General features: G+C 54.0%; 1 long non-coding RNA gene across 2 annotated transcripts in view; it reads right to left on the minus strand.

Moving 5' to 3' along the window:
* Positions 1 to 216: 216 nt before the first annotated feature.
* The window catches only part of LOC119979610, a 48,938-nt gene continuing 34,930 nt past the window's right edge, over positions 217 to 14,224 (minus strand). For both annotated transcript variants that reach the window (XR_005463762.1, XR_005463761.1), the window contains exon 3: positions 217 to 669. This is a non-coding gene — a long non-coding RNA (uncharacterized LOC119979610). The remainder of the gene's footprint in view (positions 670 to 14,224) is intronic.

Consider the following 14,224-nt stretch of genomic DNA (forward strand, 5'->3'; position numbering starts at 1 on the left):
GTGAAATATTAGATGAGATAAACATAGTGACAGAAGAAATATTATGGAGTTTAGTATTTTTAAAAATATTTTATTGGACTTTTAACATTTTATACATAAACAATTAAACAATAAAACATGCATTAACAACCACAACAAGCAAATATTAACCTCCTCCGCCAACAATCACAACCACCCCCCACTCCAATCCCACCCTAACAACTAACAGGGGCCAGATCTTTGAAATGTAATAAAAACGGATGCCATCTGCGGTAGAACCCGTCAATCGCTCCCCTCACCGTGAATTTAACCTTCTCAAGATAAAAAACTCCAAGTTACCCAGGCATGGTGCCTCCAACCCAGCAGAATCCCGGTGCCGAGGTCTCAGGTTCGAACCCGGCCCTGGGTCACTGTCCGTGTAGAGTTTGCATTCTCCCCGTGACTGCGTGGGTCTCACCCCTGTTACATTCCAGTGCGTTGCAATGATTGAGTCGGTGCACCAAAGAAATTCTAGTTTGTGACTAGTTAAGATTTATTAAATTACAATATCATGGGTATAAAACAATACTAATAACGAACTGTAAACAGTTAACAACTAGAATACAAGAGCTAATACAAAACAGGACTATCATCAACGACTCTTCACTCAGACTCCACAAGCTTGCAGTTGTGGTGTAGGTCACCTGCCACCTGCTGGTTGGAGGTCGAACATATTAACATACAGAATTGCTTATGCCTATCATTATAACCCCCACAACACAAAATTATGCACAGTAGGTGGATTGGCCATGCTAAATTGCCCTTTAATTGGAAAAAATAATTGGGTAATCTAAATTTATGAAAACGAACTCCGCAGAATTTGCTGCCGGGCCAACAATGAGGCAAAGATCAGAGAATCCACCATCACCCCAGAGATTCAACCATCACCCCAGAGAATCCACCATCACCCCAGAGAATCCACCATCACTCCAGAGAATCCACCATCACCCCAGAGAATCCACCATCACCCCAGAGAATCCACCATCACCCTAGAGAATCCACCACCACCCCAGAGAATCCACCATCACCCCAGAGAATCCACCATCACCCCAGAGAATCCACCACCACCCCAGAGAATCCACCATCACCCCAGAGAATCCACCATCACCCCAGAGAATCCACCATCACCCCAGAGAATCCACCATCACCCCAGAGAATCCACCATCACCCCAGAGAATCCACCATCACCTTAGAGAATCCACCATCACCCCAGGAATTCGCCATCACCCCAGAGAATCCCCCATCACCCCAGAGAATCCCCCATCATCCCAGAGAATCCACCATCACCCCAGAGAATCCACCATCACCCCAGAGAATCCACCATCACCCCAGAGAATCCACCACCACCCCAGAGAATCCACCATCACCCCAGAGAATCCACCATCACCCCAGAGAATCCACCATCACCCCAGAGAATCCACCACCACCCCAGAGAATCCACCATCACCCCAGAGAATCCACCATCACCCCAGAGAATCCACCATCACCCCAGAGAATCCCCCATCATCCCAGAGAATCCACCATCACCCCAGAGAATCCACCATCACCCCAGAGAATCCACCATCACCCCAGAGAATCCACCATCACCTTAGAGAATCCACCATCACCCCAGAGAATCCCCCATCACCCCAGAGACTCCCCCATCACCCCAGAGAATCTACCATCACCCCAGAGAATCCACCATCACCCCAGAGAATCCACCATCACCCCAGAGAATCCTCCATCACCCCAGAGAATCCACCACCACCCCAGAGAATCCACCATCACCCCAGAGAATCCACCATCACCCCAGAGAATCCACCATCACCCCAGAGAATCTGCCATCACCCTAGAGAATCCACCATCACCCCAGAGAAGCCTCAATCACCCCAGAGAATCCACCATCACCCCAGAGAATCCACCATCACCTCACAGAATCCACCATCACCCCAGAGAATCCACCATCACCCCATAAAATCCACCATCACCCCAGAGAATCCGCCATCACCCCAGAGAATCCACCATCACCCCAGAGAATCCACCATCACCCCAGGAATCCGCCATCACCCCAGAGAATCCACCACCACCCCAGAGAATCCACCATCACCCCAGAGAATCCACCATCACCCCAGGAATCCGCCATCACCCCAGAGAATCCCCCATCACCCCAGAGAATCCCCCATCACCCCAGAGAATCCACCATCACCCCAGAGAATCCACCATCACCCCAGAGAATCCACCATCACCCCAGAGAATCCAACATCACCCTAGAGAATCCGCCATCACCCCAGGAATCCGCCATCACCCCAGGAATCCGCCATCACCCCAGAGAATCCACCATCACCCCAGAGAATCCACCATCACCCCAGAGAATCCACCATCACCCCAGAGAAGCCTCAATCACCCCAGAGAATCCACCATCACCCCAGAGAATCCACCACCACCCCAAAGAATCCACCATCACCCCAGAGAATCCACCATCAACCCAGAGAATCCACCATCACCCCAGAGAATCCACCATCACCCCAGAGAATCCACCATCACCCCAGAGAATCCACCATCACCCCAGAGAATCCACCATCACCCCAGAGAAGCCTCAATCACCCCAGAGAATCCACCAACACCCCAGAGAATCCACCATCACCTCACAGAATCCACCATCCCGCCAGAGAATCCACCATCACCCCAGAGAATCCACCATCACCCCAGAGAATCCACCATCACCCCAGAGAAACCTCAATCACCCCAGAAAATCCACCATCACCCCAGAGAATCCGCCATCACCCCAGGAATCCGCCATCACCCCAGAGAATCCACCATCACCCCAGAGAATCCACCATCACCCCAGAAAATCCACCATCATGGATGGATGAGATATCTCCACTCAACCCAGTCAAAGGCCTTTTTTGAGTCCAAAGACACAATTAGCTCTGGCTCTGGCCCCACTGCCGCTGTAAGAACCATATTAAGTAACCGCCATGTTAAATTTCAGCTTCCTGCCCTTCACAAAGCCCACCTGATCCTTCCCCACAACCTCCAGGAGACACGGCTCCAATCTTAACGCTAAAAACTTCGCTAGAGGTTTTGTATCCACATTAAGCAGAGAAATCAGCCACTACCACCCACACTTTGTGGAGTCCTTATCCTTCTTTATGAGGAGGGAAATAGAAGTCCGCCTCCATGTCTCTGGGAGGGAATTTCATGCTAATGAATCATTAAACATCCCCAACACCAATGGGGCCAACTGATCCACAAATTTCTTATAAAATTCCTCCGGGAAGCCATCTGACCCTGGCACCTTCCCAGCCTGCATCTTCCCCAGAGCCTCCAACCTTCCCTCCAATTCTTCCCTCAACTCATCCTTCACCTGAGGAAACTCCAACCCCTCTAAAAACTTTAACATCCCTTGTCTGTCCTCCAACAGCTGAAGCTTACAAAGCCGTCATAGAAGAACTGAAACACACCATTGGCAGACACCAATCCCAGCATCTGCACTATCTCTCCAGCAGTTTCTTACCACCTTACCTGATGGGTGAAAAGGTGACTGGCCTTCTCCCCGTACTCTTACCCACCGCAGCTGATGCAGCACCAGGCCCGTGGACAACAGGCCAAACCACATTTGCAGCTTTTTCCTGCGTGCCCAAATATCTAGCATGGGTTCGCTCGCATACTCCCTATCCACCTCCAAAATCTCACCCACCAACTCCTGGCATGCCTGCCTTGCCTCCCTATCTGTATGAGACTTGTACGAGATGACCTCCCCGGATCACCAGCTTCAACACCTCCCAAACGTAGAGGCAACCCATTCTCATTCCATGTCATACAGGCCTTTATAGCGCAAGAAATCTGAGCACAAAACCCGAGGTCAACAAGCAGACCAACATCCAACCACCACTGTGTACACTGTACACTGCGCTCAACCCTCCTCCCGCATTGTACACTGCACTCAACCCTCCCCCAGCGCTGTACACTGCACTCAACCCTCCTCCAGCACTGTAAACTGCACTCAATCCTCCTCCAGACTGTACACTGCACTGAACCCGCCTCCAGCACTGTACACTGCGCTCAACCCTCTTCCAGACTGTACACTGCACTCAACACTCCTCCAGCACTGTACACTGCGCTCAACCCTCTTCCAGGCTGTACACTGCACTCATCCCTCCTCCAGCACTGTACACTGCGCTCAATCCTCCTCCAGCACTGTACACTGCGCTCAACCCTCTTCCAGGCTGTACACTGCACTCATCCCTCCTCCAGCACTGTACACTGCGCTCAATCCTCCTCCGGCACTGCACACTGCACTCAACCCTCCTCCAGCACTGTACACTGTGCTCAACCCTCCTCCAGCACTGTACACTGCACTCAACCCTCCTCCAGCACTGTACATTGCACTCAACCCTCCTCCAGCACTGTACACTGCACTCAACCCTCCTCAGGCACTGTACACCGCACTCAACATTCCTCCAGCACTGTACACTGCACTCAACCCTCCTCCAGCGCTGTACACTGCGCTCAACCCTCCTCCAGCACTGTACACTATGCTCAACCCTCCTCCAGCACTGTACACTGCACTCAGCCCTCCTCCAGCTCTGTACACTGCACTCAATCCTCCACCAGCACTGTACAATGCACTCAACCCTCCTCCAGCACTGTACACTGTGCTCAACCCTCCTCCAGCACTGTACACTGTGCTCAACCCTCCTCCAGACTGTACACTGCGCTCAACCCTCCTCCAGACTGTACACTGCACTCAACCCTCCTCCAGCACTGTACACTGCACTCAATCCTCCTCCAGCACTTTATACTGCACTCAACCCTCCTCCAGACTGTACACTGCACTCAACCCTCCTCAAGCACTGTACACTGCACTCAACCCTCCCCCAGCACTGTACACTGCACTCAACCCTCCTCCAGCACTGTACTCTGCCCTGAACCCTCCTCCAGCACTGTACACTGCACTGAACCCTCCTTCAGCACTGTACACTGCGCTCAACCCTACTCCAGCACTGTACACTGCACTCAACCCTCGTCCCGCACTGTACACTGCACTGAGCCCTCCTCCAGCATTGTACACTGCACTCAACCCTCCTGCCGCACTGTACACTACACTGAACCCTCCTCAGGCACTGTACACTACGCTCAACCCTCCTCCAGGACTATACACTGCACTCAACCCTCCTCAGGCACTGTACACCGGACTCAACATTCCTCCAACACTGTACACTGCACTCAACCCTCCTCCAGCGCTGTACACTGCGCTCAACCCTCCTCCAGCACTGTACACTGCACTCAACCCTCCTCCAGCACTGTACACTGCACTCAACCCTCCACCAGCACTGTACACAGCACTCAACATTCCTCCAGCACTGTACACTGCACTGAAACCTCCTCCAGCACTGTACACTGCACTCAACCTTCCTCCAGCACTGTACACTGCACTCAACCCTCCTCCCGCACTGTACACTGCACTCAACCATCCTCCAGCACTGTACACTGTGCGCAACCCTCCTCCAGCACTATACACTGTGCTCAACCCTCCTCCAGCACTGTACACTGCACTCAAGCCTCCTCCAGCACTGTACACTGCACTCAACCCTCCTCCAGCGTGGTACACTGCACTGAAACTCCTCCAGCACTGTACACTGCACTCAACCCTCCTCCAGCACTGTACACTGCACTCAACCCTCCTCCAACGTGGTACACTGCACTGAAACTCCTCCAGCACTGTACACTGCACTCAACCCTCCTCCAGCACTGTACACTGCACTCAACCCTCCTCCAGCGTGGTACACTGCACTGAAACTCCTCCAGCAATGTGCACTGCACTCAACCTTCCTCCAGCGCTATACACTGCTCTGAACCCTCCTCCAGCACTGTACACTGCACTGAACCCTCCTCCAGTACTGTACACTGCACTCAACCCTCCTCCGGCACTGTACACTGCACTCAACCCTCCTCCAGACTGTACACTGCGCTCATCACTCCTCCAGCACTGTACACTGCACTGAACCCTCCTCCAGCCCTGTACACTGTGCTCAGCCCTCCTCCAGCACTGTACACTGCACTGAAACTCCTCCAGCACTGTACACTGCACTGAAACTCCTCCAGCACTGTACACTGCACTCAAACCTCCTCCAGCGTTGTACACTCACCTCAACCCTTCTCCAGCACTGTACACTGCACTCAACCCTCCTCCAGCACTGTTCACTGCACTGAAACTCCTCCAGCACTGTACACTGCACTGAACACTCCTCCAGCACTGTACACTGCACTCAACCCTCCTCCAGCACTGTACACTGCACTAAACCCTCCTCCAGCACTGTACATTGCACTCAACCCTCCTCCAGCACTGTACACTGCATTCAACCCTCCTCCCGCACTGTACACTGCACTCAACCATCCTCCAGCACGATACACTGCATTCAGCCCTGCTCCAGCACTGTACACTGTGCTCAACCCTCCTCCAGCACTGTACACTGCGCTCAACCCTCCTCCAGCACTGTACACTGCACTCAACCCTCCTCCAGCACTGTACACTGTGCTCAACCCTCCTCCAGTGCTGTACACTGCGCTCAGCCCTCCTCCAGCACTGTACACTGCGCTCAATCCTCCTCCAGCACTGTACACTGCGCTCAACCCTCCTCCAGCACTGTACACTGCACTCAACCCTCCTCCAGCACTGTACACTGCGCTCAACCCTCCTCCAGACTGTACACTGCACTCAACCCTCTTGCAGCACTGTACACTGTGCTCAACCCTCCTCCAACACTGTACACTGCACTCAACACTCCTCCAGCACTGTACAGTGCGCTGAATCCTCCTCCAGCACTGTACACTGTGCTGAACCCTCCTCCAGCACTGTATACTGTGCTCAACCCTCCTCCAGTGCTGTACACTGTGCTCAGCCCTCCTCCAGCACTGTACACTGTGCTCAACCCTCCTCCAGCACTGTACACTGCACTGCACCCTCCTCCAGCACTGTACGCTGCGCTCAGCCCTCCTCCAGACTGTACACTGCACTCAACCCTCCTACACTGTACACTGCACGCAACCCTCCTCCAGCACTGTACACTGCGCTTAGCCCTCCTCCGGCACTGTATACTGCGCCGAACCCTCCTCCAGCACTGTACACTGTGCTCAACCCTTCTCCAGTGCTGTACACTGCGCTCAGCCCTCCTCCAGCACTGTACACTGCGCTCAACCCTCCTCCAGCACTGTACACTGCGCTCAACCCTCCTCCAGCACTGTACACTGCACTCAACCCTCCTCCAGCACTGTACACTGTGCTCAACCCTCCTCCAGTGCTGTACACTGCGCTCAACCCTCCTCCAGCACTGTACACTGTGCTCAACCCTCCTCCAGCACTGTACACTGTGCTCAACCCTCCTCCAGACTGTACACTGCGCTCAACCCTCCTCCAGACTGTACACTGCACTCAACCCTCCTCCAGCACTGTACACTGCACTCAATCCTCCTCCAGCACTTTATACTGCACTCAACCCTCCTCCAGACTGTACACTGCACTCAACCCTCCTCCAGCACTGTACACTGCACTCAACCCTCCCCCAGCACTGTACACTGCACTCAACCCTCCTCCAGCACTGTACTCTGCCCTGAACCCTCCTCCAGCACTGTACACTGCACTGAACCCTCCTTCAGCACTGTACACTGCGCTCAACCCTACTCCAGCACTGTACACTGCACTCAACCCTCGTCCCGCACTGTACACTGCACTGAGCCCTCCTCCAGCATTGTACACTGCACTCAACCCTCCTGCCGCACTGTACACTACACTGAACCCTCCTCAGGCACTGTACACTACGCTCAACCCTCCTCCAGGACTATACACTGCACTCAACCCTCCTCAGGCACTGTACACCGGACTCAACATTCCTCCAGCACTGTACACTGCACTCAACCCTCCTCCAGCGCTGTACACTGCGCTCAACCCTCCTCCAGCACTGTACACTGCACTCAACCCTCCTCCAGCACTGTACACTGCACTCAACCCTCCACCAGCACTGTACACAGCACTCAACACTCCTCCAGCACTGTACACTGCACTGAAACCTCCTCCAGCACTGTACACTGCACTCAACCCTCCTCCAGCACTGTACACTGCACTCAACCCTCCTCCCGCACTGTACACTGCACTCAACCATCCTCCAGCACTGTACACTGTGCGCAACCCTCCTCCAGCACTATACACTGTGCTCAACCCTCCTCCAGCACTGTACACTGCACTCAAGCCTCCTCCAGCACTGTACACTGCACTCAACCCTCCTCCAGCGTGGTACACTGCACTGAAACTCCTCCAGCACTGTACACTGCACTCAACCCTCCTCCAGCACTGTACACTGCACTCAACCCTCCTCCAGCGTGGTACACTGCACTGAAACTCCTCCAGCACTGTACACTGCACTCAACCCTCCTCCAGCACTGTACACTGCACTCAACCCTCCTCCAGCGTGGTACACTGCACTGAAACTCCTCCAGCAATGTGCACTGCACTCAACCTTCCTCCAGCGCTATACACTGCTCTGAACCCTCCTCCAGCACTGTACACTGCACTGAACCCTCCTCCAGTACTGTACACTGCACTCAACCCTCCTCCGGCACTGTACACTGCACTCAACCCTCCTCCAGACTGTACACTGCGCTCATCACTCCTCCAGCACTGTACACTGCACTGAACCCTCCTCCAGCCCTGTACACTGTGCTCAGCCCTCCTCCAGCACTGTACACTGCACTGAAACTCCTCCAGCACTGTACACTGCACTGAAACTCCTCCAGCACTGTACACTGCACTCAAACCTCCTCCAGCGCTGTACACTCACCTCAACCCTTCTCCAGCACTGTACACTGCACTCAACCCTCCTCCAGCACTGTTCACTGCACTGAAACTCCTCCAGCACTGTACACTGCACTGAACACTCCTCCAGCACTGTACACTGCACTCAACCCTCCTCCAGCACTGTACACTGCACTAAACCCTCCTCCAGCACTGTACACTGCACTCAACCCTCCTCCGGCACTGTACACTGCATTCAACCCTCCTCCCGCACTGTACACTGCACTCAACCATCCTCCAGCACGATACACTGCATTCAGCCCTGCTCCAGCACTGTACACTGTGCTCAACCCTCCTCCAGCACTGTACACTGCGCTCAACCCTCCTCCAGCACTGTACACTGCACTCAACCCTCCTCCAGCACTGTACACTGCGCTCAACCCTCCTCCAGACTGTACACTGCACTCAACCCTCTTGCAGCACTGTACACTGTGCTCAACCCTCCTCCAACACTGTACACTGCACTCAACCCTCCTCCAGCACTGTACAGTGCGCTGAATCCTCCTCCAGCACTGTACACTGTGCTGAACCCTCCTCCAGCACTGTATACTGTGCTCAACCCTCCTCCAGTGCTGTACACTGTGCTCAGCCCTCCTCCAGCACTGTACACTGTGCTCAACCCTCCTCCAGCACTGTACACTGCACTGCACCCTCCTCCAGCACTGTACGCTGCGCTCAGCCCTCCTCCAGACTGTACACTGCACTCAACCCTCCTACACTGTACACTGCACGCAACCCTCCTCCAGCACTGTACACTGCGCTTAGCCCTCCTCCGGCACTGTATACTGCGCTGAACCCTCCTCCAGCACTGTACACTGTGCTCAACCCTCCTCCAGTGCTGTACACTGCGCTCAGCCCTCCTCCAGCACTGTACACTGCGCTCAACCCTCCTCCAGCACTGTACACTGCGCTCAACCCTCCTCCAGCACTGTACACTGCACTCAACCCTCCTCCAGCACTGTACACTGTGCTCAACCCTCCTCCAGTGCTGTACACTGCGCTCAGCCCTCCTCCAGCACTGTACACTGCGCTCAACCCTCCTCCAGACTGTACACTGCACTCAACTCTCTTGCAGCACTGTACACTGTGCTCAACCCTCCTCCAGCACTGTACACTGCACTCAAACCTCCTCCAGCACTGTACACTGCGCTCAACCCTCCTCCAGCACTATACACTGCGCTCAACCCTCCTCCAGCACTGTACACTGCACTCAACCCTCCTCCAGGCTGTACACTGCGCTCAACCCTCCTCCAGCACAATACACTGCGCTCAACCCTCCTCCAGGCTGTACACTGCACTCAACCCTCTTGCAGCACTGTACACTGTGCTCAACCCTCCTCCAACACTGTACACTGCACTCAACCCTCCTCCAGCACTGTACAGTGCGCTGAACCCTCCTCCAGCACTGTACACTGTGCTGAACCCTCCTCCAGCACTGTATACTGTGCTCAACCCTCCTCCAGTGCTGTACACTGTGCTCAGCCCTCCTCCAGCACTGTACACTGTGCTCAACCCTCCTCCAGCACTGTACACTGCACTGCACCCTCCTCCAGCACTGTACGCTGCGCTCAGCCCTCCTCCAGACTGTACACTGCACTCAACCCTCCTACAGACTGTACACTGCACGCAACCCTCCTCCAGCACTGTACACTGCGCTCAGCCCTCCTCCGGCACTGTATACTGCGCTGAACCCTCCTCCAGCACTGTACACTGTGCTCAACCCTCCTCCAGCACTGTACACTGCACTGAAACTCCTCCAGCACTGTACACTGCACTGAACACTCCTCCAGCACTGTACACTGCACTCAACCCTCCTCCAGCGCTGTACACTCACCTCAACCCTTCTCCAGCACTGTACACTGCACTCAACCCTCCTCCAGCACTGTACACTGCACTGAAACTCCTCCAGCACAGTACACTGCACTGAACACTCCTCCAGCACTGTACACTGCACTAAACCCTCCTCCAGCACTGTACACTGCACTGAACCCTCCTCCAGCACTGTACACTGTGCTGAACCCTCCTCCAGCACTGTACATTGTGCTGAACCCTCCTCCAGCACTGTACACTGTGGTCAACCCTTCTCCAGTGCTGTACACTGCGCTCAACCCTCCTCCAGCACTGTACACTGTAGTCAACCCTCCTCAAGCACTGTACACTGCGCTCAACCCTCCTCCAGCACTGTACACTGCACTCAACCCTCTTGCAGCACTGTACACTGCGCTCAACCCTCCTCCAGCACTGTACACTGCGCTCAACCCTCCTCCAGCACTGTACACTGCGCTCAGCCCTCCTCCAGCACGGTACACTGTGCTCAACCCTCCTCCAGTGCTGTACACTGCGCTCAACCCTCCTCCAGCACTGTACACTGTAGTCAACCCTCCTCCAGCACTGTACACTGCACTCAATCCTCCTCCAGCACTGTACACTGCACTCAACCCTCCTCCAGCTTCAAATCCACCCAATGCGTAGCATGGTCCGAAATGACCACTGCCAACATGCACTTTTTACCCCAGGGAGCAAAGTCTTACCCATAACAAAGAAGTCGATCCTCGAGTATACCTTGTGCACCGGTGAAAGAAACAGAAAGTCCTCACCCCCCAGATTCACAAACTGCCACATATCCACCCCTCCCATCTCCTCCATAAATGCAGCCAACACTCTTGCCATCTCCGAAAGAGACAGGACCCTTGGCCTGGAGCGATCTAACTTTGGGTCCAAAACACAGTTGAAATCCTCCCCCAAAATCAGCTGCTGCACATCCAACTCCGGAATGGCAGCCAACAGCCGTTCCATGAACTTAACATCATCCCAATTCGGGACATACACGTTCACTAACACCACTTCTTTCATCTCCGATGTTCCTGTAACCATCACATAGCGACCACCATCCCTGTCTGGAAATGAACCTTCTTGCTAACCAAATTTGCTACCGCACCCCCACCCCCCCCCCCCCCCTCCCCCTTCACCTACTATTGAACCAGAAATGGAAAATCTGGCTCACGCAAGCCTTCTGCAACCTGAACTGCTCCCACACCTGCAGGTGAGTTGATGCAGAAACACCACATGGGCCCCCGAATAGGAAAAAACATTGCCCTCTTCACCGTCCTCCTTCCCCCCTCCCAACCCTTGCAAAGGCCTGCACGTTTCAGGTGATCAACCTTGTCGGACATCTCTCACCACATCCCCCCCCCCACTCCCCCCTTCACCTACTATTGAACCAGAAATGGAAAATCTGGCTCACGCAAGCCTTCTGCAACCTGAACTGCTCCCACACCTGCAGGTGAGTTGATGCAGAAACACCACATGGGCCCCCGAATAGGAAAAAACATTGCCCTCTTCACCGTCCTCCTTCCCCCCTCCCAACCCTTGCAAAGGCCTGCACGTTTCAGGTGATCAACCTTGTCGGACATCTCTCACCACATCCCCCCCCCCCCCACTCCCCCCCCCCTCTCCCCCCCCCCCCCCACTCCCCCCCCCTCCCCCCCCCCCTCTCCCCCCGCCCCCCCCCCCCCCCCCCTCAAGTCAGCCATCAGCATCGTGATTTAACGTCTCGACCCAAATTCCCGGATCCCAGGTCCACCTAAGATCGCCCCCAGTCCCATTCCTAAGGTGGGACAAAGAAAAATCCTTGGACACTATTCGCACTTCTCCCCACCTCCCCCAACCAGGCTCACACCCCCTCATCCCCCACATCACACAAACAGCCAGGCCCATTGTAACCCACCCCATCAGGCTCCACAGACCGCAGCCTGCCCCCCCCCCCCACTCCACACACAATCGCTAGCCTCCCCTCTCCCCATCGCTAACAATGTGGCCCCATCCAGGGCCCTCCTCCAATATTCCTTCAAAACCAACATCCACCCCCATCCCGTCTATTCCATATCCCCATCGACATGCCCACCCCCCACCATCATTAACAAGCCTCTATCTCCTCCAAAACCCACACACCCATCCCCTTGTTTTTACTAAAACACCCCCCTCCAAACTAGGTCAAAAACACCCAACACACAAATGCGCAAAGGCATATGTACAGTAGACAAATATCCCCCTTCTTACACAGAGTCACAAAGAGTCTTCCTCACAACTTCCCAACCTATCCTCCCTCATGAAGGATCTGTCTACTTTGGCATATCGAAAAAATGATATTTCGAGTTTATGGTGACCCGTAACCTCGCCGGATACACCACCCTAAATCGCACGCCCTTACTGTAGAAAACCACCTTTGCCCTGTTACAGGCCGCAAGCCTCTTCGCCAGCTCAGTCCCAATATCCTGATATATCCACACCATGTGCTCATCCCAGCCGATATTCCGAATCCTCTTTGCCCACTCCAAGACCCGCTCCTCTGTTGGTAATTATGAAAGTGGATAATCACCGCCCACAGTGGCTCATTCGGCCTTGGATTCTGCCGGATCGCCCGGTGAGCTGTCCAATTCCAGAGAGGGGAACTCCTCATCCCAGCCCACCAGCTAAGAAAACATTCCGAAAAGTACTGGGTCGGTTTCGAGCCCTCCAAACCCTCCGAAAGCCACCTCAACCTGAGATTTAACCGCCGTGACCTATTCTCCAGATCCTCCACCTTCAGCCTCAGGCCTTTGCTGTTATCCACCACCATCAGCAGGTTGGCCTGCTACGAGGCAAGTTGGTCCTTGTGCTGTGACAGGGCCTCCTCCACACCTTTCAATGTCTCACCCTGCACTTTGATCACATTCAAAGTCTTCACCAACTGCTCCTGAATCGGCCACAGAGCTTCCTTGACAGTGGCTTTAAAGGATTCTTTTATCTCCTTGCCCTGCCGCTCAAACTGTCGACCCATTTGTTTGCCAAACTTCTCAAGCTCGTGCGCCACTGTTACAGCCAACATGTCTAAAGTAATGTGCACGGCAGCCAACTTGCCTCTTTCACCTTCCTTCAACAGACTCCTCCTGAACTTTCTTTATGTTGGGCGTCTTTGTCGATGCTTTCAACATGACTCCATGGAGGAACAGTTCTCTAGACCCACAACAGGCATTTGGTCTTCAGAAATGCTTGAAAAAACAGGTACAAGGGATCAAAAACAAGGACTTAGCCGGGAGACACCTTCTGTGCTTGTTGCTCCTACATGACGTTACCGGAAGTCCACAGAGTTTAGCATCCTTGAAAGTGGATAAGTCACCAGGCCTAGAAAGTCCAAGGCTCAATTAACAAAATAAGTGTCAAAAAACAAGGAACGCAATAGTGGAGAGTCTGACCAGCATTTTCCAATCCTTGCTGGCCACACTATGGTGTCAGAGGGCTGAAGGACTGCTAACCATTGTACCATTGTTTAAAAAGGGAATGAGGGGCACTCCAGGAAGTTACAGGCCTGTCAGCCTCATTTCGTTGGTGGGCAAA

Source organism: Scyliorhinus canicula, chromosome 16 (assembly GCF_902713615.1).
Source record: "Scyliorhinus canicula chromosome 16, sScyCan1.1, whole genome shotgun sequence".
NCBI lineage: Eukaryota > Metazoa > Chordata > Chondrichthyes > Carcharhiniformes > Scyliorhinidae > Scyliorhinus > Scyliorhinus canicula.